Below are 23,897 nucleotides of genomic sequence, written 5' to 3'. Positions count from 1 at the left end.
AAGATAGTGGCTACCACTAATGGGAGAGAATGGTTGGGAAGGGTTATCACACTGACTGTTGCTGATGTTTTCTATATTTTATTTCTTAAAGATAATTTCCTATTTATCTAAAATTACATATAGATTCTATTTATCTGTGCATAAAGAGATATTGGAAAGGAAGTTGACCAAAATTGATAGTGGATTTGGGGTGAGTTTTGAACCTTCTTTATAACTGCTTGTTCTCCTTGAAACGTCTTCAGGAGTAAAATTGTACACAAAGTATATATCATATTGCCATCTTTTGAGTAATCTCCCAAAAGCTTATCAATAAGTGGGAAGACTTGTGATACCTACTCTGGTTGCTCAAATTCTATTATTGGTAATGTAAATTGGTGCAACTTTTCTGGAGAGCAATCTGGAAATATGTATAATATTTGAAAACGTAAAAACCCTTTGACCTATTCATTTCTGGAATTTGTCATAGGGAAATAAATAGTGAAACAAGTACAAACAGATGCATATCCAATACTGTTTGTTGCAGGATATCTATAAAAGTGGCTGAAGCGACTTAGCAGCAGCAGCAGCAGCAGCAGTAGCAGCAGCAGTCCCTAGATAATAAATTCAGAATTGACAGCTGAAAACTGTTTCATTTTAGTTCCATAAATTATGGTACATCTATATAGTGGAACACCATGCTGCCATTACACATGAATCTTTGACTTTACATTTGTTGACATGGGAAAATGCCTATAACATGTTATTAAGTGCAAAACATTACAGAGCAGCAAATATAATGTCTTTATTAAATTTCTTCAGGCTGTAAGCAAGAGGAGCTGATTCTAGCAGCATAAGCTAAGAGACAGAAGAAGAAACAGAAGGGGAAGTGATGGGAGGAGGGGTGAAGAGGGAGAAGGGAATTTACTGGAAATATGCTGGGCTATTTCATAGATGAATAAAGAATAAGACAAGTAAAAACAAAGAAAAGACAGAAACCCGCATAGTTTTGGAGACCTCAGCAGAAAAAAATTTCCAAATTTTTAAAGTTGGTCTAGGTTGGCTGAGATGTCTATATCAAAACCAATCAGCTTTGGTTCATCAAATAACATAAACGTGTTATTTTATGTTTATATGAGACTCACCCAACTCTGATTATTGGGATGTTCCCAGCATAAGAAAAATTACTGCACACATATGCAAGCACACACCCAAGTCGTATCTATTACGAGTATGTTTCCATTTTTATAATATGTGTGGGTACGGTATGTGTGCGTCTCATGGCAACAGAATAAGAAATGATATTTGTTTTCTTTATACCTCTCTTTGTCTTTTTTTTTTTCAAGGAACATAGGTTATTTTTTACAATATAAAAAAAGCAATTTTCCTTTGAGTGGAAAAACTGTCACTTCAGAATTTGCTAACCTGTTTTATGGGGCCCTGGACAGACATGACAGCTAGAGGATGCAAAGCTTTCATCAAATACTCTTAGGAAAAGGACCACCAGTTCTTTCTTCCCCTCGCCTCTCTGCTGTCTGCCCACCTCGGCTTCCCTGTCACTCACCCAAATACAAGTCCTTAGTACAAAACAAAGAGGAGGAGATTATCTTGTAGGGTATAAGGGAAAAGTAAGGACAAAACACTCCAACCATCCAAATAGAAGGAAGCAGTTTTCAACTGTCAGTTCTGAAATCATCATCTGGCAATTTAATTCTTTGCAAAATCTGAAGCCTTTGAGTCTATGTCTATCCCTGCTACTGATTCACAGAATATAGTTTTTAGCTGCTGTTTTCTCTCCCTTTCCTTTATACACACACTGCAGGAGGAAAAAATCCAGACATTCTCTTAAAATCTTTTAAGCACCTTTTGTGTACCCTGCTCTGCCTGTTCTGGAAATATTCACACACATCCCATGAATGAATATTCATTTGACAAACATTGACCATCATCTCGGTTAAGACAGACCAGCTCAGACTTTGGCATCAAAATGTCCTGGGCTTGAATTCTGGTTTTGCTTTTACTATTGGCATGTCTGAAAGAAACCACGTGACTGCTAAGAGCTTTTGTTTCGCAATCTATAAAAAGGTTATTGTGAGGAGCAACTGAGAAGGCAGATGGGTAGAAGGGCCTTAAACTCATACACACACAAATTGTTGTTCACACATCTACCTTACCCTCCTGATTAGCAGCAAATTAAGGGAAGGAATTACAGCTTCTTCATCTTTGTATCCCCAAGCCTAGCACAGCACATGGAGATGATGATGGGAATAGGGGGAGGAGTATAGAAATAAGAACCACCATTTGTTGAGCTGTAGCAAGGATTGGGGGCAGGAGGAGAAGGGGACGACAGAGAATGAGATGGCTGGATGGCATCACCGACTCTATGGACATGAGTTTGAGTGAACTCCAGGAGTTGGTGATAGACAGGGAGGCCTGGCGTGCTGTGATTCATGGGGTCGCAAAGAGTCGGTCACGACTGAGCGACTGAACTGACCTGAACTGAACTGAGCAGCCACTATTCAAAACATACATTCTCATCACATCTTTTTACTTGTCTACATTCCCAACTGTACCCTAGCCATGTTTAAGCAATTCTCTTATCTTTTGTGTCTAGAAGGATGCTAGGTACATAGTCAGAGGTCCATCATTATTTGTAGTTAATACATGAAGTCAGCCAGGCATGAAAGTGAAAGTGTTAGTCGCTGAGCCATGTCTGACTCTTTGTGACCCCATGGACTCTAGCCCGCCAGGATCCTCTGTCCTTGAAATTCTCCAGGCAAGAATATTGGAGTGGGTAGCCAGTTCCCTTCTCCAGGGGATCTTCCTAACACAGGGACTGAACCTGGGTCTCCTGCACTGCAGCAAATTCTTTACCGTCTGAGCCACCAGGAAAGCCTACATACACTCTTATATTTAATCAGCATCCCCTCCTCTTGTATCAAAGGTACTGTTCCCATTAGAGACAAAAGGTGGTAAGAAGTTGGATGTTAATGCTGAACCACTGGAGAAACTGAGGCACAAAGCTATTGATTGGCTTATATTTAGCCACCCTCAAGTCAATGAGAAAATGTCATTCAGTGCACTCATATCCATTCCCTATCCAGTTAACTACTGTACAATTGTGCTTACTTCACATGCTAGCAAGGTAATGCTCCAAATCCTTCCCTGATAGCTCAGTTGGTAAAGAATCCACCTGCAATACAAGCAATCTTCCTGGGTTGGGAAGATCCACTAGAGAAGGGATAGGCTACCCACTCCAGTATTCTTGGGCTTCCCTTGTGGCTCAGCTGGTAAAGAATCTGCCTACAATGCCAGAGACATGAGTTCGACCCCTGGGTTGGGAAGATCCCCTGGAGAAGGAAATGGCTACCCATTCTAGTATTCTGGCCTGGAGAATTCCATGGACTATATAGTCCATGGGGTTGAAAAGAGTCAGACACAACTGAGTGATTTTTACTTTCAGGCTTCAACAGTTCGTGAACCAAGAACTTCCAGGTGTACAAGATGGGCTTAGAAAAAGCAGAGGAATCAGAGACCAAATTGCTAACATTCATTGGATCATAGAGAAAGCAATGAAATTCCAGAAAAACATCTACTTCTGCTTCATTGACTATGCTAAAGCCTTTGACTGTATGGATCACAATAAACTGTGGAAAATTCTTAAAGAGATGGGAATACCAGACCACCTCATCTGCTTCCTGAGAAACCTGTATGCAGGTCAAGAAGCAACAGTTTAGAATCAGACATGAAACAACAGAATGCTTCAAAATTGGGAAAGGAGTATGTCAAGGCTGTATGTTGTCACCCTGCTTATTTAATTTGCATACACAGTACATCATATGAAATGCCAAGCTAGATGAGTCACAAGCTGGAATCAAGATTGCTAGGAGAAATATCAACAACTTCACATACGTAGATTGCATTACTCTGCTTTTGAACTGTGGTGCTGGAGAAGACTCTTGAGAATCCCTTGGATTGCAAGGAGATCCAACCAGTCCATTCTAAAGGAGATCAGTCCTGGGTGTTCTTTGGAAGGACTGATGCTAAAGCTGAAACTCCAATACTTTGGCCACCTCATGAGAAGAGTTGACTCCCTGGAAAAGACTCTGATGCTGGGAGGGATTGGGGGGGCAGGAGGAGAAGGGGACAACAGAGGATGAGATGGCTGATGGCATCACCGACTCGATGGACATGAGTTTGAGTGAACTCCGGGAGTTGGTGATGGACAGGGAGGCCTGGTGTGCTGCGATTCATGGGGTCACAAAGAGTCAGTCACGACTGAGCAACTGAACTGAACTGAATGGCAAAAAGCAAAGAGATACTAAAGAGCCTCTTGATGAAAATGAAAGAGAAGAGTAAAAAAGCAGGCTTAGAGCTCAACATTCAAAAAACTAAGATCATGGCATCCAATCCCATCACTTCTGGGCCAATAGATGGGAAAAAGTAAAAAATGGAAACAATGACAGACTCCAGGAGATCATGAAGGACAGGAAAGGCTGGAGTGTGGCAGTCCATGGGGTTTGCAAAGAGTCAGACACAACTTAGAAACTTAACAACAACCACCTTCCAGTTTTCAACCAAGTGAGAGACAGAGAAAGCCACTGGGTAGGCGATGAGGGGCAAGCAAGCCCTGGCATGAGCACAGGGACGAAGGAGACCATCCACCAGCCTGCGTGAAGCACACTGAGAGGATGGGGACCTTTCAACATGGGGATGGAAGCTGCTGCCTCGAAACCCCACATGTACTCTAATAAGCCAGAGAGCCAAAGAGTGAGTTGCCCTGTTGGGAAGAACTCCCAAGAAGCAAATGGTGAGCACCTGTCTGGAGCTTCCTAAAGCGCCATCTTTTCCCAGGGGACTCAGGGATCATGGACATCCGTGAGCACATCCATGTTCCCCTCAGGAACGATGAAAAGGGCCATTTTCTTTCTCAGATAAACTTTTCTTTCTGTAATTCCAGAATGTGCTCGGGCCGTCCAATGGTGTGGTGCCAGAACACAGGTCATGAACCGTTGGATCATCAAAAAAGCAACAGAGTTCCAGAAAAATATCTACTTCTGCTTTATTGACTATGCCAAAGCCTTTGACTGTGTGGATCACAATAAACTGTGAAAAATTCTGAAAGAGATGGGAATCCAAGACCACCTTACCTGCCTCTTGAGAAACCTATATGCAGGTCAGGAAGCAACAGAACTGGACATGGAATAACAGACTGGTTCCAAATCAGGAAAGGAGTCCGTCAAGGCTGTATATTGTCACCCTGCTTATTTAACTTATATGCAGAGTACATCATGAGGAATGCTGGGCTGGAAAAAGCACAAGCTGGAATCAAGATTTCCAGGAAAAATATCAATAACCTCAGATATGCAGATGACACCACCCTTATGGCAGAAAGTGAAGAAGAACTAAAGAGCCTCTTGATGAAAGTGAAAAAGGAGAGTGAAAAAGTTGGCTTAAAGCTCAACATTCAGAAAACTAAGATCATGGCATCTGGTCCCATCACTTCATGGAAAATAGATGGGGAAACAGTGGAAACAGTGACAGACTTTATTTTGGGGGGGCTCCAATGTCACTGCAGATGGTGATTGCAGCCATGAAATTAAAAGACGCTTACTCCTTGGAAGGAAAGTTATGACCAACCTTGATAGTATATTAAAAAGCAGAGACATTACTTTGTCAACAAAGGTCCTTCTAGTCAAGGCTATGGTTTTTCCAGGGGTCATGTATGGATGTGAGAGTCGGACTGTGAAGAAAGCTGATCGCCGAAGAATTGATGCTTTTGAACTGTGGTTCTGGAGAAGACTCTTGAGAGTCCCTCGGAAAGCAAGGAGATCAAACTAGTCAATCCTAAAGGAAACCAGTCCTGAATATTCATTGGAAGGACTGATGCTGAAACTGAAACTATAATCCTTTGGCCACCTGATGCAAAGAACTGACTCATTTGAAAAGATCCAGATGCTGGGAAAGACTGAAGGCGGGAGAAGAAGGGGACGACAGAGGATAAGATGATTGAATGGCATCACCAATTCAATGGACTTGAGTTTGAGTAAACTCCAGGAGTTGGCGATGGACAGGGAGGCCTGGCATGCTGTAGTCCATGGGGTCGCAAAGCGTCAGACAAGGCTGAGCGACTGAACTGAATTCTGACACTTGCTACAACATGGATGAACCTTGAGAACATCATGCTAAATAAAGTAAGCTAGTCATAAAAGACATATACTGTGGGATTCCACTTACAGAAGGAGTCCAGGGGGAGTCAAATGTGTAGAGACAGAAAGCAGAACTGTGGCTGCAAGGGGAGGAGGATGGGAAATTATGTTTATGATACAGAATTTCAGTTTGGGAAAATGAAGAATGTTCTAGAGATCATGGTGGTTGCATTAAAGAGTGAATGCATTCAATACCACTGAACTGTACACATGGAAATGGTTAAAATGGTACATTTTGTGTTATATACGCTTCATCAAAACAAAAGAAAAATGGAAAAATGCAAAAAAAACCATGATGGACAAAATGGCAAAAGTTTAAAGACAGGACCAATATTATTGATTTGTCCCTCTTCCTAAGGCTCCAACATGCTCCATACAGCACTGTTACTGTCCAGCCTTTCTTTAAAATTTTGGTATTTTGTTCACCACAGATTGTAGCTGCATTAATTTTGATATTTGTAAATCAAAATATTACCTTGAAATACTGTTCATCTTGAGTTCTGAGATTCAGGGCTCCTTAAATTTGGGGACCAAGGGAAGTGCCTCAGTGCCTTCTCTTGCCTCTCCCTGGCCCCCTCTGGCTTTCTACTCCTCCCTTTTGAGAGTCCAGACTCCTCCAGTCTCTCCCTTGCTGTGTCTGGACTGACAGACAGGACCCCGAAGTTGGTGCCTCTCAGTCATCAGCCTTGCTTCCGTCTGTGAACCTTCCTGACTTGCCCTGGGCCCATCACTAATGTATCTTGGGCTTTTTTCACATGCCAGTTCCCTCTCGCCTACCCCGTCATCACCTGGAATCTTCCAGCCTGTGACCCTGTGTTACCTTTAACAAAGGGCCCTGCAGGGCTCCTGCGCCAGCTGTTTTTTTCCTCTTCTAGAGGAATTAATTCCTTGTGATCCTCCGAGCTGTAACCTCATCAGGCTGGAATAACTTGACACTCCCATTTGTCTGACACAGAAGTCATTTGTCTCCCAAACCTCAGGGTCAGGGTGGTTGTGAATTCCTCCCCCTGGCCTCCTCTTGGAGGGTTGTGACCACTTCATCAACTGCTTCTGCCTTGCCTCTGAGAGGTTCCACAGCCAGCAGGGAAGGAGAGATATCCTGGGTAGACATTGAGTGAGAAAGCTATAGGCCAGGTGGGGCTGGAAATCAATCCAGGACTGTTCTTGCAGAGAGTTCCTTGCCACCTTCAGGGGATCCAGACTCACCCAATCTGGCTCAAAAGGTAAGACAGAGCTCTGCAGCGGTCTGCTAACCCACAGGGGGCAGGACTGGCCAGCAAGGATCCTGGCTTTTGGATAACTGGCTTCATCATAGCAGCCCATACCATTGTCATCAAGTATGACCACACTACCATGATGCTGTCCACAGAGCAGCAAGTGAGGTATAAGGAAAACTGGGGCCAAGTCCAAACCCTGCCCCTCAGTAGCTATGCAACCTTGAGCCCTTTGGGCCTCAGTGGCTTGACTCCATGATGGGGATAATCATAGCTATTTCAGGGGGCAGCTCAGCCAATAAAATGAGTTCATCATCATGAAAATGGAATTCTCCAGGCAAGAATACTGGAGTGGGTTGCCATTCCCTTCTCCAGGGGATTTTCCTGACTCAAGGATTGAACCTGGGTCTCCTGAATTACAGGCAGATCCTTCACTGTCCGAGCCACCATGGAAGCCCCCAAAAGTGTGTTCTGTTAGTCATTCAGTTGTGTCCGACTCTTTGCAACCCCATGGACTGTAGCCCACCAGGCTCCTTTGCCTATAGGATTCTCCAGGCAAGAATATTGGAGTGAGTAGCCAATTCCCTTCTCCAGGGGATCTTCCTGACCCAGGGATCGAACCTAGGTCTCTGGCATTGCAGGTGGATTCTTAATTGTCTGAGCCACCAGGGAACTATACAGACCTTTGTCGGCAAAGTAATGTCTCTTTTTTTGATATTCTATCTAGGTTTGTCATAGCTTTTTACATCCAAGGAGTAAGTGTCTTTTAACTTCATGGCTTCAGACACCATCTGCAGTGATTTTGGAGCCCAAGAAAACAGACCCACTGTAGGCTGAGTGATGGGGCAGGGGAAGCATGGTGACCCAGAACAGCATGGAGAAGTGGGGGGGTGCTGTCCCGAGATGGACAAGAGAGTCCTCAACAGAAATAGGATGGCATCAGCATCTCTTCCAGACTCACCCTTGAGCATACAGAAGAGGACAAGGGGATCCCAGACCATTCCAGGGGACACATGAGAGCATTTAAACATGCAGAGCATGTGACCGAGAGTCATGGACATCTGATTTTCCTTGTTTGGCTACCCATCAGTCAATCCCTGCCCTCTGTCTGTAGCACATCCCCCTTGTGCTTTCCAGCAGAGAGCAGAACCTTCTTCCCACTGCAGATCCTGAAAAAAGCCAAATAACTTTTTCCCCCAGGCTCCCTTGCAACTCAGTAAAGGCAAGGGGCCTAGACTCCCACGTGCTCTGAGTCATGCCTAAGTACAACACAACAAAAAGAGTTTCCAGGGGCAAAGGCATCCAATGCCCTGGGCCAGCAGCAGAGCTGGTCCAAGCAGAGATGCCCAGTGTTCAGTGATGGCAAAAAGCAGTTACAGGGGCTTCACCAGGCTGTAGTTTGGAATGTGGTTGGGGTTGAGGTCCTAGCTAAAACCCAGTCTCTTGTTCAAGCCTGTTTTTCAAACTTGGTTCTGAAGGGTCTTGATCTGTCTAATCTCTGTATAGTAAGTCTCTCTAACCTTCACATAAGCAGAAGTAGTAGCTCTTGATTGCCTTGATGAATTCTGGGTGACATACAAAGTAAGGCATCTGCCTCCAATGCGGGAGACCTGGGTTTGATCCCTGGGTTGGGAAGATCCCTGGAGAAGGAAATGGCAACCCACTCCAGTACTTTTGCCTGGAAAATCCCATGGATGGAGGAGCCTGGTAGGCTAGAGTCCATATGGTCGCAAAGAGTCGGACACGACTGAGTGACTTCACACTACCAAGTAAAAAACATATCACAAGCCCCTCTGCCTCAATCCCAGATACATGCCCAGGGGCAGCCCTGACACCTACCATTCACTCTGGCCCTTGAGTTGCCAGCCCAGCTTCTCAGAGGCCCTGAAGCTTTGACTTGGGGCATTAATGCAAGGAACGTGCTTTTCTGCTCAAGTCAAGTGGGGCAAGATGAAAATCTCCCTCAGGTGGGGAACAAAATGACAACTCTTCAGTTCATGTCAAAAGTTTAAAGATGTTGCATATTTTGGATCTTCTGTCCATGGGCTTTCTCTTAATAAAAGAATTCTTCTGTACAGTGACTTTGGCCAGAATCTGGATTAACAGGGAGAACTTTTCAAAGTTAGAATGTATTCCTGGCACACGCCACCTTAGAGGGAATAAATGAGGACTTGGCTTGCTAATTCAGAAGGGTTGCCAACCCCTGAGTTTGGAAAATGCCAAAAACTTCTGGCTGTTGAACAGAAAGAAGGTTCAGCAGAAAGGGCCTGGCTCCAAGCCAGCCTGCTCCCAGCACCCGGCCTATTCCCCCATCTTAGTCAACACAGAGGTCCAGGTGAAGGCACTCTTCACCCTCAGGTTTACTCCTTGGGAAAGGAACCAAACAGCATCTTATCCCCCCTGCATAGAAAGGGAACTAATGAAAATGGCAGGATTTCTTTTGCGATAACAGCATAAACTTGAGGTATAATCACAGAATTCTGAAGCTGGAGATGGTAGTGTGTAGGTAAATACTTGAAAAACAGCTCTCCAAAAAGAAGTGAATCTATGTGTATGTGTATACACACACACACACATAATACTCTTGTAAATTTTACTGATATACATCACATATATTTATAATACACGATTTACAGATAGTAATGAAATACACAATTGTCTTTACCACAGATCCTATACAGTTGATTTTTCCTACCAGGACGCTCTTGAATCTGTGATCAAACGACGGTTGCATTTGAACCATGATCTGACAAATGGAGTTGCATTTCAGTCTGCTCTTTTCCCAATAAATGTATTGTCATTACATATAACATCCACTGATAAATTCACTCTTGTACAAACTGTGTTCTTCGAACTAAATCCTCTTCACCTTCACCTCTAGTCATTTCAGACTTTAAAGTTTAATCTGCATTATTAATATTTTCTCCTTGACTTTCTTAAATCTAGACAAGCAACAAAACAATAAATCATTTATAAATGATTTATAGCACTTGCCTGTCTCCTTGGTGAACATATTCCTGATGTGGACAGTTTCAAGTTACCAACGTGACACCACCAGCCACCAAGTAGATGAGACACAGTTCACTGTTTCACAGTGTTTCCACGGTGGCGATACAATGAAATAAAATTCAGATTTGATAGCAAGACTAGAAAAAGTTAAACATAAACGTTTTCTTTGCCTGTTTGGGCCTCCTCCTTCCTCTTTACTTCGTGTTGTAGATCTGCATTAACCAGACCTCCCTAGGAGACAACATTCTTTCTTAATCTCATAAGCCTCACAACTCCTCAGGAGATAGCCTTCCTTCTAAATTTTGTGAGGAGTCATGACGACGCATGACTCACTACTTGCTTTGTCTTGTAAATCTGGACTGTGCAAACTGTCAATAATATGTCATTTAATATACCTAGGGCACTCTGAAAAAGTTACAGAACTGTTTTAACCTTTTAGCAAGTGAAACTGTTCTGAGTTTCCTGAGAAGCTGTTCCCAGGTTATAGTCCTGTTTGGCTTGAACAAAATTTCCCATTTCTTTCTTAGATAGATCAACTATTAATTTTTTGTCAACAATCATCTTAAAAAACTCAAAAACACAAATAAAATGTGTGTGATAATTAGGCAGTGATGTGTTTTGAGTATCACCTTTGTTTTTAAGGGCTTCCCTGGTGGCTCAGAGGTTAAAGTGTCTGCCTGCAATGTGGGAGACCTGGGTTTGATCCCTGAGTCGGGAAGATCCCCTGGAGAAGGAAATGGCAACCCACTCCAGTATTCTTGCCTGGAGAATCCCATGGATGGAGGAACCTGGTGGGCTACAGTCCACGGGGTCTCAAAGAGTTGGACAGGACTGAGCGACTTCACTTTCACTTTGTTTTTAATACACTTACTTATACACTTCTGTAATTTTTAATAATGGCTATATTTAACAAGCAGCCCACAAAATTCCTAAAAACTTAACAGCTAGCTCTCAAATTCTGATATGATTTGATCCCCCTGTCCCCCTCTCACACACACACTGCTGGTGGGAGAAGATCTGAGAGGGACACCTCTAGTTCTCCACATGTAAAGAATATGTGGAGATGGGAGGTGGGGATGGTATATGTTGGGATCAGGAAATCCAACTGTCCCACAGACATGTCCCATGCACCCACATGTAGTTCTGGATGTTAAAAAACAAGCCTGAACCCTGGTATGACTGGCCTGGCATGAAGCTCTGTGGCTCCTCACTGCCTTTGTGGATCTGACCTATTTTCAGAGCAAAAAAACATGCTGATTTACCCTCCAGTTGCCAACTCTGGCTACCGGTTGCACAGACTTCACTCTACCCCTCCAGACACACCCCTAGGCTTTGACAGCATTTCCCAAAACTCTGCAGGTCTGAAAAGAATGACACAGCTGGAGATCATTTTGAAGACAATTAAAGCTAATGAGCTGACTCAGCAAAAGAGGCAGGAAATGGCTCTGGCAAGAGGGTAGCTTTGCCTGGGTATCCGGAGAGAGACCAGTAAGGAAGTAAAATGGAGAAGATCTGACTTACGAGCAAAAACTAATATTTGCTTAACCAAGCCTTGACCATAGCTGAATTGCAGGAAGCACTTCTGGCACCTTTCTGTACTGATGTTGTTGTTTAGCCGCTCAGTCATGTCTGACTCTTTGCGACCCCATGGACTGCAGCACGCCAGGCTTCCCTGTCCTTCACCATCTCCTGGAGTTTGCTCAAACGCATGTCCATTGACTCATGTCGATCATCTGTACCGATGGAAGTAGTGTAAATTGGTTCAGCCTTGGCTTCCCTGATGGCTCAGTGGGTAAAGAATCTGCCTATAATGCAGGAGACACAGAAGATGCGAGTTTGATCCCTGGGTCAGGAAAATCCCCTGGAGAAGCAAATGGCTCCCCACCCCAGTATTCTTGCCTGGAGAATTCTGTGAGGAGAGGAGCCTGGAGGGCTACAGTCCATGGGGTCACAGAGAGTCAGACGTGACTGAGCAACCAACACTTCACTGTTTTAAATGCACATTCCCTTTGACCCAGACATTTGAGGATATTCATTGCAGCATTATTTGTATTAATAATGGCACTTAAATAGAAGCAAACTGAAAGCCTATTAATAGGTGGCTTGATACATGTATCAATTCAGTTCAGTTCAGTCGCTTAGTCGTGTCCGACTCTCCGCGACCCCGTGAATCACAGCACGCCAGGCCTCCCTGTCCATCACCAACTCCCGGAGTTCACTCAAACTCATGTCCATCGAGTCAGTGATGCCATCCAGCCATCTCATTCTCTGTCATCCCCGTCTCCTCCTGCCCCCAATCCCTCCCAGCATCAGAGTCTTTTCCAGTGAATAAATCCAGATGAAGGAATACTATACAACTCCTAAAAAGAGTGTGGCAGCTGTTACCTATTGAAGAACAATCTCAAATCGGTTAAGTAAGAAAAGCAAGGTAAAGAACACAGTACACTACCATTTGGATGTTTTACACGATACATTTATGCCCTTAAATGTGCATAAAATACCTCTGGAAGTATACACAAAGAAACTGGCCACAACTGCCTCTGAAAAGAAAACTGACAGAGGTCAAGAGTGGGAAAGACTAACTTAGCAACAAACCCCTTTAAAATGCTTTAATTTTCTATTACAGACTCTCTCTTTTTTGTGGAGGAGAAGGAAAGAATGACTTTACCACTTTGCCAGGCAAAGGCAGAACACAGTCAGCTAGCACCTCGAGAACTATGCCCCCATCCCTGATGAGCAAGGAGAGGTCAGACTCTCATTTTTTAATAAAAAAAATTAAGTATGTGGCTATTTTTTAAATGGAAACAAAAATTACACCTCCATGATTATCAACCACAGTCCTGAGCCTGCTCAAGCATTTCTCTAGTAAAATTTTAAAGGTGTTCCTCCACTCAAGTTTGCCTGGAACGGTCCAGATTTTAGCACTGAAAGTCCCAAGTCCTGGGAAACCCTTCAGTCTGGGCAAACTGGGAGGGCTGGACAGGCTCTTCCCTTCTCCAGACTGATGGGTGCTCTCAGGCTAGCCCACCACACATCCATCCACAGGCTCCTTTCTGTCTTCCAAACCCAGCCAGAAGACAGAGAGTAGGATGCTCCAGCTATAAGCTAAGCAGGTCAGCCTTCTGTGCACTGAGCGGGGCGAAAGGATGGGGAGGTCCTCTTATAGAGGCCTCACTCCATGGCCTGGGAACAAGAGGCAGGGATTGTGATCCCAGGCTCTAGCCTCAGCTCTGCACTGAGTGACCTTTGGTCAGTCCTTTTACTTCCCTTGGCCTCCATTGTCTCATTTGTAAACAAAAGGGGGAAGCAGGTGCCCATCACAGGCCCAAGGGCACATCTCACCCCCTCTCAGACCCTTGAGCACAGGGCCACTGCCCATCAGGAGCAAGGTGAGGGCTCCCATGCGCGCTTGGCGCTCTCCAAGAGACCATCCAGAAACCTCTTGGCTCTAGTTCAGAGACAGGTAAGGAACCAGAAGTTTCTACCCAGAAAGCTCCTACTGAGGATCCAACTGAAAGCTTCCTGCTCCTAAAGCAGCATTTCTCAACACAGGGAATGAGTTCAAAATGTCAATCCAGGGCCCCACAACAGAGATTCTGATTCAGTAAGTCTTGTAGGAATTCAAGGTAGGTCCCCTGCCCACTTCACCCACCCCCATCACCAGCACCACCTTTGAAACCCACTGTTTTAAAGAACAAGGCCGCATCAGACTGTAAGCGTTTTAAGGTTTCATTACCTCTTCAGTGAAAACAAGCTATTATTACTCTGTAACAGTTATCTTTTAAAAACAAGAGTTTGGAGGTATGCACTGCAGTCTGGAACGTGGCACAAAATAGTAAGATTGCATTTCAAAACATGACCCAACGTCAGCCTCATCAGCCAGGTGTTAGACTCAATCACAAGCCTCAAAACAGATAATCAAGTATCAGTAAGCAGGTGTTTGAAGGGAACATTGAGATAAACAGTTGCCTTTGTGGTTATTTAAGAGGTTTTGAAACATTAAAATGGAGTACCTCACACTCAAGCTGGCAAACTTCAGGGGCTTCGCGGCTGAATACATCCAGGCAGTAATTAGCACCGGAGAGTTTAACAGGATTGCAATCAAAAAGCTTTGATCCTTACTGAGGAAATCTGTGTCCTTTCCTTTATTTCCACTATCTTTAAAGAGTTGCCCTTATGAGTGGCAACGCTTTGAAGAATCCCTAGAACGTACTTCACTGTGTTCAATTTGAAGATTCTGATTTCTTTAGAGAAAATCACACGCTGATCACGTGCGTACCCTCAGTGCAGTAGTGCCAGGGACCCACCCCACCTGTCTCCCCAGGGTGACAAGTCTGGAACAGGGAGTTCCAAAGAAAGAGCAAAGTTCCACTTTAAATAGTAATTTTTGGTTTTGTTCTGCTTTCAAATGGTTTCTTGGTGGCCCAATTGCCCCATGAAAAACCCTGAAAGGTCTGGGGACAATTTAGAGTGGCTACTCTCAGGGCTTCCCTGGTGGCTCAGATTGTAAAGAAACCGCCTGCAATGCAAGAGACCTGGGTTTGAAAAATCCCCTGGTCAAGGGAATGAAGGGAAGAGCTACCCACTCCAATATTCTGGCCTGGAGAATTCCCATGGACTTTGTAGTCCATGGGGTCGCAAAGAGTTGGACATGACTGAGCGACTTTCACTCTCAGTAGAAGCCCCTGCTTTGAAGACCCATTATTAATAAGACTAGCCCATCACTTAGGCTTAATAGCACTTGCCCATGTGATTTATCTTAGGATGTACTGCCAAAGGGTCCCTACTTAAAATTTAAGCTTGTTAATCTCTATTAATTCCCCTTAATTGTAAGTAGCCATTTAGTTTTGAGAAAATACTCCATGTTTCACTTTCTATTTCTCTTCTCCTCTTCCCCTGGCCTTGGATTACTACCAAAACATTAGTTTCAGTTCTTATAATTGTATCTCCTACAGTTAAAGGTGCTGTTAGAGCATTTGGTCATATGTGATACCAACTTAATAGTAAAGCCCCAAGCACCTTTACCATTCAACAGAGATAAAGGTGTTTGAGACATGAGAAAGTTTCACTGCCAATCATGGATATCAACATACTCCTCTAAAACAAAATCAAGAGAGTCTACCAAGTTTGAACAAATCAAGTGTTCTGAGGCTGAAAAAGCTTGAAGGGCTTCATCCACTTGTGGTCCATCCAATTGTGGACCACACCATGACTGCTCTTTCATACCTCCTTCATCTTTTGAGCTATAGGATTCCAGGGGGGTGCTGCTTAGTGAATAGTTGGGGCTTTTGTGACTTAGGACATTCAAACCTAAACCTAAATTCTGAGTCTATTTGCAAAGATAAAATTTCCTCTCTAATCCAGGGAGGTGTGCTATCTTTGGGCTTTTCTGGTCTTCCTTCATCATGTAATACTCTACTTCCTTTGGTATTTGTACTCTCTAATCGGTCCTCTCTTGTAGGAAAGCCACAGAGACAGCCCAGCCAGGAAGCATTAACCTCGACTTCTTGTGTGTGTGTGTGTTAGTCACTCAGTCATGTCTGACTCTTTGCAACCCTATGGACTGTAGCCTGCCAGGCTCCTATGTCTGTGGGGTTCTCCAGGCAAGAATACTAGAGTAGGTTGCCATTTCCTTCTCCATGACTTCTCCTTACACAGGAGGAATTCAGCAGCCCTTTCAGCAGCCCACGCTGTAGTAGGGGGTTTCACAACTTCACGTTGGACTATAAATTCCCGAGGAATTCCATCTCACAAGTTACTCAGACTGATTCAGGCATTTTTTCCCCTTCACTATGCTTCTGGCTCAGATCATGAACTCCTTATTGCCAAATTCAGACTTAAATTGAAGAAAGTAGGGAAAACCACTAGACCATTCAGGTATGACCTAAATCAAATCCCTTACGATTATACAGTGGAAGTGACAAATAGATTCAAGGAATAAGATCTGATAGAGTGCCTGATGAACTCTGGACGGAGGTTCGTGACACTGTACAGGAGACAGGGATCAAGACCATCCCCAAGATAAAGAAATGCAAAAAATCAAAACAGCTGTCTGAGGAGGCCTTACAAATAGCTGTGAAAAGAAGAGAAGTGAAAAGCAAAGGAGAAAAGGAGAGATATACCAGTTTGAATACAGAGTCCCAAAGAATAGCAAGGAGAGGTAAGAAAGCCTTCCTCAGCAATCAATGCAAGGAAATAGAGAAAAACAATAGAATGGGAAAGACGAGAGATCTCTTTAAGAAAATTAGAGACACCAAGGGAACATTTCATGCAAAGATGGGCTCAATAAAGGACAGAAATAGTATGGACCTAAAAGAAGCAGAAGATATTAAGAAGAGGTGGCAAGAAAACACAGAACTATACAAAAAAGATCTTCACGACCCAGATAATCACGATGGTGTGATCACTCACCTAGAGCCAGATCCTTGAATGTGAAGTCAAGTGGGCCTTAGGAAGCATCACTATGAACAAAGCTAGTGGAGTTGATGGAATTCTAGTTGAGCTATTTCAAATCCTGAAAGATGATGCTGTTAAAGTGCTGCACTCAATATGCCAGCAAATTTGGAAAACTCAGCAGTGGCCACAGGACTGGAAAAGGTCAGTTTTCATTCCAATCGCAAAGAAAGGCAATGCCAAAGAATGCTCAAACTACAGCACAATTGTACTCATCTCACATGCCAGTGAAGTAATGCTCAAAATTCTCCAAGCCAGGCTTCAACAGTACATGAACCGTGAACTTCCAGATGTTCAAGCTGGATTTAGAAAAGGCAGAGGAACCAGAGATCAAATTGTCAACACCTGTTGGATCATCAAAAAAGCAAGAGAGTTCCAGAAAAACATCTATTTCTGCTTTGTTGACTATGCCAAAGCCTTTGACTGTGTGGATCACAACAAACTGTGGAAAATTCTGAAAGAGATGGGAATACCAGACCACCTGACCTGCCTCTTGAGAAACCTGTATGCAGGTCAGGAAGCAACAGTTAGAACTGGACATAGAACAACAGACTGATTCCAAATTGGGAAAGGAGTACGTCATGGCTACATATTGTCACCCTGCTTATTTAACTTATGTGCAGAGTACATCATGAGAAACGCTGGGCTGGATGAAGCACAAGCTGGAATCAAGATTGTCCGGAGAAATATCAATAATCTCAGATATGCAGATGACACCACCCTTATGGCAGAAAGTGAAGAAGAACTAAAGAGCCTCTTGATAAAAATGAAAGAGGAGAGTGAAAAAGTTGGCTTGAAGCTCAACATTCAGAAAACAAAGATCATGGCATCTGGTCCCATCACTTCATGGCAAATAGACGGGGAAACAGTGGAAACAGTGACAGACTTTATTTTTTGGGGTTCCAAAATCACTGCAGATGGTGACTGCAGCCATGAAATTCAGTTCAGTTCACTCAGTCGTGACCGACTCTTTGTGACCCCATGAATCATAGCACGCCAGGCCTCCCTGTCCATCACCAACTGTCCATTGAGTCGGTGATGCCATCCAGCCATCTCATCCTCTGTTGTCCCCTTCTCCTCCTGCCGCCAATCCCTCCCAGCATCAGAGTCTTTTCCAGTGAGTCAATTCGTCGCATGAGGTGACCAAAGTATTGGAGTTTCAGCTTTAGCATCAGTCCTTCCAATGAACACCCAGGACTGATCTCCTTTAGAATGGACTGGTTGGATCTCCTTGCAGTCCAAGGGACTCTCAAGAGTCTTCTCCAACACCACAGTTCAAAAGCATCAATTCTTTGGCAATCAGCTTTCTTCACAGTCCAACTCTCACATCCATACATGACCACTGGAAAAACCATAGCCTTGACTAGACAGACCTTTGTTGGCAAAGTAATGTCTCTGCTTTTTAATATGCTGTCTAGGTTGGTCATAACTTTTCTTCTAAGGAGTAAGCATCTTTTAATTTCATGAGATGGTTCAGTTCAGTTCAGTTGCTCAGTCATGTCCAACTCTTTGCGACCCCATGAATCACAGCACTCCAGGCCTCCCTGTCCATCACCAACTCCCAGAGTTCACCCAAACTCATGTCCATAGAGTCGGTGATGCCATCCAGCTATCTAGCATCATTAACTCAATGGACATGAATTTGAGCAAACTCCAGGAGATAGTGAAGGTCAAGGAAGCCTGGCATGCTGTAGTCCATGGGGTTGCAAAGAGTCAGGCACAACTTATTGACTGAACAGCAACAACAATGTTCATTTCAGAACAATTAGAAACTTCAAGCAACTAAAATGAACATTAAAAAATAAAATCCATAAACCCACCCACACCAAGCCAACCACTGTCAGTAGATTGACGTCAATCCTAGATTACCCTCTGTGCATATATTCATGTATAGATGCAGAGCTATATGCACAGATAATATACACACATATAAATATGAGTTATTTAAAGTTTTTCATTATTACAAAAGCTAATTTAAATAACTTTGAATTAGCATTATATTTATACTACTTAATATGTGTGTATATGTATAAATTATATATGATTTTTCACAAGTACTTTGCAGGTTTAAGTAGAATGCTCACCAAAAACATCAAACAAATAAGAACAAGATAGCAGGAGTTGGCAATAGCTACAGGTATATTCTTACTCAGAACTGCCTTCTCTTGCATAGCAAACTTGTAAAACATCATTGTCCATAGTCCCTGCTTTGTTTTCTTTGCTCAATCTTTCTGCTGTTTTATCTTTACATATCTTATATAAATCAAAACTAGTTTATGTATCCTGCTGCTTCTACATTATCCAAAGATTTATAAAAGTGTTGGCTTCTGTTATTAAAGAAGGGACTCTGTGACAACTTGACACATCTATTTACATGTCAGAAAACAGTGGGAGCCAAAGGATGTGATATTTGCTTAACAGTTTATCAAACAGTAGGACGTTATTTCATTTATTTTCTAATTACATATATTGTGATATTGAGATAGGAAGGGACGATGCTGGAAGTCCTCGGCAGATGATTTTGATGTAAGGAACATATTTTGCACTCATAATTATGTTAAGTCCATCTTTACCAATATGCCAATATACAATTTTTACTACCAACCATATGTAGACATATGCCACTACATTAAAAATAAACACACAATAGAGAAAAGTAAAAAAAAAAAATAGGAGCTAAATATTTGACTCCCTGGAAAAGACAACACTGAATAAATCTGTGTAAGCCTTTCAGAACTTTTCCTAATCTTTTATAACCATATCTACCAATGCATTTTATTTACTTATTTTCATAAGATGAGACCATGCCACTTAAACTGCTCTGGAACTTGCTTTTCTCACATAATAATATCATGAGCAGTTTTCCAAATCAGAACCTACAGCTTGACTCATTTAAACAGATGAATATTGCTTTATCACTTATGATGGCCCATAATTTGTTTGATCATCTCCTTGTTAAGAAACATTTGAGGTATTTCAAAGTTTTTATTATCACCAATGAGGTCTACACATCTTATATCTATATCCTTTAATAGTTGTCCAATTCATGTAGGCTAAAGAGTCAAAAGTATATCTGCTTGGTCAAAAAATATGCACATTTACATTTTGATGGTACCAGATTACACTCTCAAAAGACTGTACTGGGTTCGCTCATTCACCTCTCCCAAAATGGATATCATCAATCTTTCCATTTTTGCCAACCTGATAAATTAAAAAATGAACTTGTTTCAATTAGCATTTTGTACATAGGGAGACTGAATTCCTCACAGGCTGATTGGCCATTTCATTTATTGTTTTAGGAATTGCCTCCCCATCTTTGTCCATTTTTTTGTTGGGCTATCAGCCTTTTCTATAACATCAGTTTATAAAACTTCTTTAGCTAATAGAGATACTAACTCTGTCATGCAGATTGCAAATAATTTTTCCTGGTTTTTCTTTTTTCTTTACTTTATCTATGGATTTCCCCCAAGAGTTTTAACTTTTTATGTAGTCAAGTACATCCATCTTTTCCTCATGATTTCTTATTTTAATATTATATTAGGCTGGATGGCATCACCGACTCGATGGACATGAGTTTGAGTGAACTCCGGGAGTTGGTGATGGACAGGGAGGCCTGGCGTGCTGTGGTTCATGGGGTCGCAAAGAGTCAGACACGACTGAGCGACTGAACTAACCTGAACTGAACTGAGGCAAGGTTTCACCACTGTCTGGTTATAAAAATATCCACCTTTATTTTCTTTTATTATTTTTATAATTTTACTTCTCCACCTAAATTGTGACTTCATGCGGTACATATTTTGGTATAAAAAGTGAAATGAGGACCTTCCTGACGGTCCAGTGGTTAAGACTCCACATTTCCCCTGCAGGGGGCATGGGTTTGATACCTGGTCATAGAAGTTCTGCATGCATGCCACTGCAGTGCTGCCAAAAAAAAAAAGTGAAATAAGAATCCAATACTATCATACTTTACATACTATTTTACAATAATTTCTTTCACTTACTGATTGTTATATTGGTTCCATAATTTATTTAATTAACCTCTATAACTGGACAATTAGGTTGTTTGCAACCATTTCAAACAGCTGTTTGATAAACACCATGAGCACGAAACCCTCATTCATTACCTTGACAATCTCCTCAGCACATGCTTCAGACTATTTGTATCCTCTCTGTGACACACCCGGCCCTGTCTTCCCGTCACATCTCATTCCCATCCTGTTGTCCAATTCAAAATCTTAGAAGTAATCTTTGATTCCTCACTTCCCCTCAACCTTCAGACCTAAGCCATCAGAAAAATTCCACCAGCTCTACCTAGTCATCCACTTATATTCCATTCTCCTCCCCAAGATGGCATGGTCTCTCTGTTTCCACTCTTGCCCACTGCAATCCTGTCTCTACAGCAGCCGGACTATCATTCCAAAATATAAATCAGATCAGATCACTTCACTGCTGACAATCCTCTAATGGTTTCCCATTAGAAGTAAAATAAATATCCCTTAGCTAGCCCTCCTTCCAAAGCCTCTATGACTTGGTCCTATCCATATCTCTAACTCAAGACCCCTGTTTCCCAGATGTTAAACTCTTTTCTACTCTCCTCAAATGAACCAAATTTGTTCCTAATTTAAGGCAGGATTTGTAATCCTTAACACTAACGACATTTCAATTCAGTTCAGTTCAGTCTCAGTCATGTTCGACTCTTTGCGACCCCATGAACCACAGGCCTCCCTGTCCAACACCAACTCCCGGAGCCCACCCAAACTCATGTCCATTGAGTCGGTGATGCCATCCAACCATCTCATCCTCTGTTGTCCCCTTCTCCTCCTGCCTTCAATCTTTCCTAGCATCAGGGTCTTTTCAAATGAGGCAGCCCTTTGCATCAGGTGGCCAAAGTATTGGAGTTTCAGCATCACTCCTTTCAATGAACACCCAGGACTGATCTCCTTTAGAATGGACTGGTTGGATCTCCTTGCAGTCCAAGGGACTCTCAACAGTCTTCTCCAGCACCACAGTTCAAAAGCATCAATTCTTCGGCGATCAGCTTTCTTCACAGTCCAACTCTCACATCCATACATGACCACTGGAGAGACCATAGCCTTGACTAGACGGACCTTAGTCGGCAAAGTAATGTCTCTGCTTTTTAATATGCTGTCTAGGTTGGTCATAATTTTCCTTCCAAGGAGTAAGCGTCTTTTAGTTTCATGGCTGCAGTCACCATCTGCAGTGATTTTGGAGCCCAATAAAAGAAGTCAGTCACTCTTTCCACTGTTTCCCCATCTATTTGCCATGAAGTGATGGGGCCAGATGCCATGCTGGATAACTCTCTGTTGTGGGACCTGTCCTGTGCATTGTAAACTGTTTACCAGCATCCCTGGCCTCAACCCCCTAGATGTCAGTAACACTCATTCCCCTTCCAGTGGTGTCTGTCTCCAGACACAGCAAATGTCCTCTAGGGACAAGATTAACCCAGCTTGAGAACCACTGATTTAGAGTCTTTGCACAAGCTACTCCCTCTAACTGGAATGTTCTGCCTCTTGGATCTTAATGCAAATGTTTGTTAATTAGGACTTAGGTCAAACGTTACCTCCTCAAACAGGCCTTCCCTGTCCACCCAGTCTAAATAAGCCCCCTGCCCATCACCAAATGACACATCACCCTGCTTTGCTTTTTTTTTTAGTTGAAGTATAAATTCCCCTTCATGAATCACAGCCTTCTCATGATGAAGAGGCTTGTATAACTTAGTGACGCTACTAACCACACCATGCAGGGCCACCCAAAATGGATGGGTCATAGTGGAGAGTTCTGACAAACGTGGTCCAAGAGAGGAGGGAATGGCAAACCACTCCAGTATTCTTGTCGCGAGAACCCCATGAACAGTATGAAAAGGCAAAAAGATATGACACCAGAAGATGAGACCCCCAGGTTGGTAGGTATCCAATATACTAGTGGGGAAGAGTGGAAGGAAATTACTAATAGCTCTAGAAAGAATGAAGTGGCTGGCCAAAGCAGAAATGACACTCATTTGTGGATGTGAATGGTGGTGAAAGTAAAGTCCGATGCTATAAAAAATAATACTGCACAGGAACCTGGACTGTTAGGTCCATGAATCAAGGTAAAGTGGACTGTTGAAGCAGAAATTCCAATATTTTGGCCACCTGATGCTAAGAGCTGACTCATCTGAAAAGACCCTGATGTTGGGAAAGATTGAAGGCAGGAGGAGAAGCGGACGACAGAGGATGAGATGGTTAGATGGCATCACCGACTCAATGGACATGGGTTTGGGTGGACTCTGGGAGTTGGTGATGGACAGGGAGGCCTGGCGTGCTGCAGTTCATGGGGTCGCAAAGAGTCAGACACGACTGAGTGATTGAACTGACTGGGACATGGTCAAGCAGGAGATGCCAAGAGTGAACATCAACATTTTAGGAATCAGTCAATTAAAACGGACAGGAATAGATGAATTTAGTTCAGATGACCATTATATCTACTACTGTGGACAAGAATCCCTTAGAAGAACGATGTGAAAGTCTCTCAGTCGTGTCTGACTCTTTGCGACCCCATGGACTATACAGTCCATGGAATTCTCTAGGACAAAATAATGGAGTGGGTAGCCTTTCCCTTCTCTAGGGGATCTTCCCAACCCAGGGATCGAATCCAGGTCTCCTGCATTTCAGGCAGATTCTTTACCAGCTGAATCAGCCACAAGGGAAGACCCTAGAAGAATGGAGTAGACCTCATACTCAACAAGAGGGTCCAAAATGCAATACTTGGGTGTAATCTCAAAAACAACAGAATGATCTCAGTTCATTTCCAAGGCAAACCATTCAACATCACAGTTATCCAAGTGTATGCCCCAACCACTAATGCTGAAGAAGCTGAAGTTGAATGGTTCTATGAAGACCTACAAGACCTTCTAGAACTACCACCAAGAAAGATGTCCTTTTCATCCTCCGGGATTGGAATACAAAAGTAGGAAGTTAAGAGCTACCTGGAGTAACAGGCAAGTTTGGCCTTGGAGTACAAAATGAAGCAGGGCAAA

The sequence above is a fragment of the Moschus berezovskii genome, chromosome 3 (assembly GCF_049115385.1).
Source record: "Moschus berezovskii isolate FMDL1 chromosome 3, NW_MosBer_1.0, whole genome shotgun sequence".
Lineage (NCBI taxonomy): Eukaryota > Metazoa > Chordata > Mammalia > Artiodactyla > Moschidae > Moschus > Moschus berezovskii.
This window is presented reverse-complemented; position numbering follows the sequence as displayed.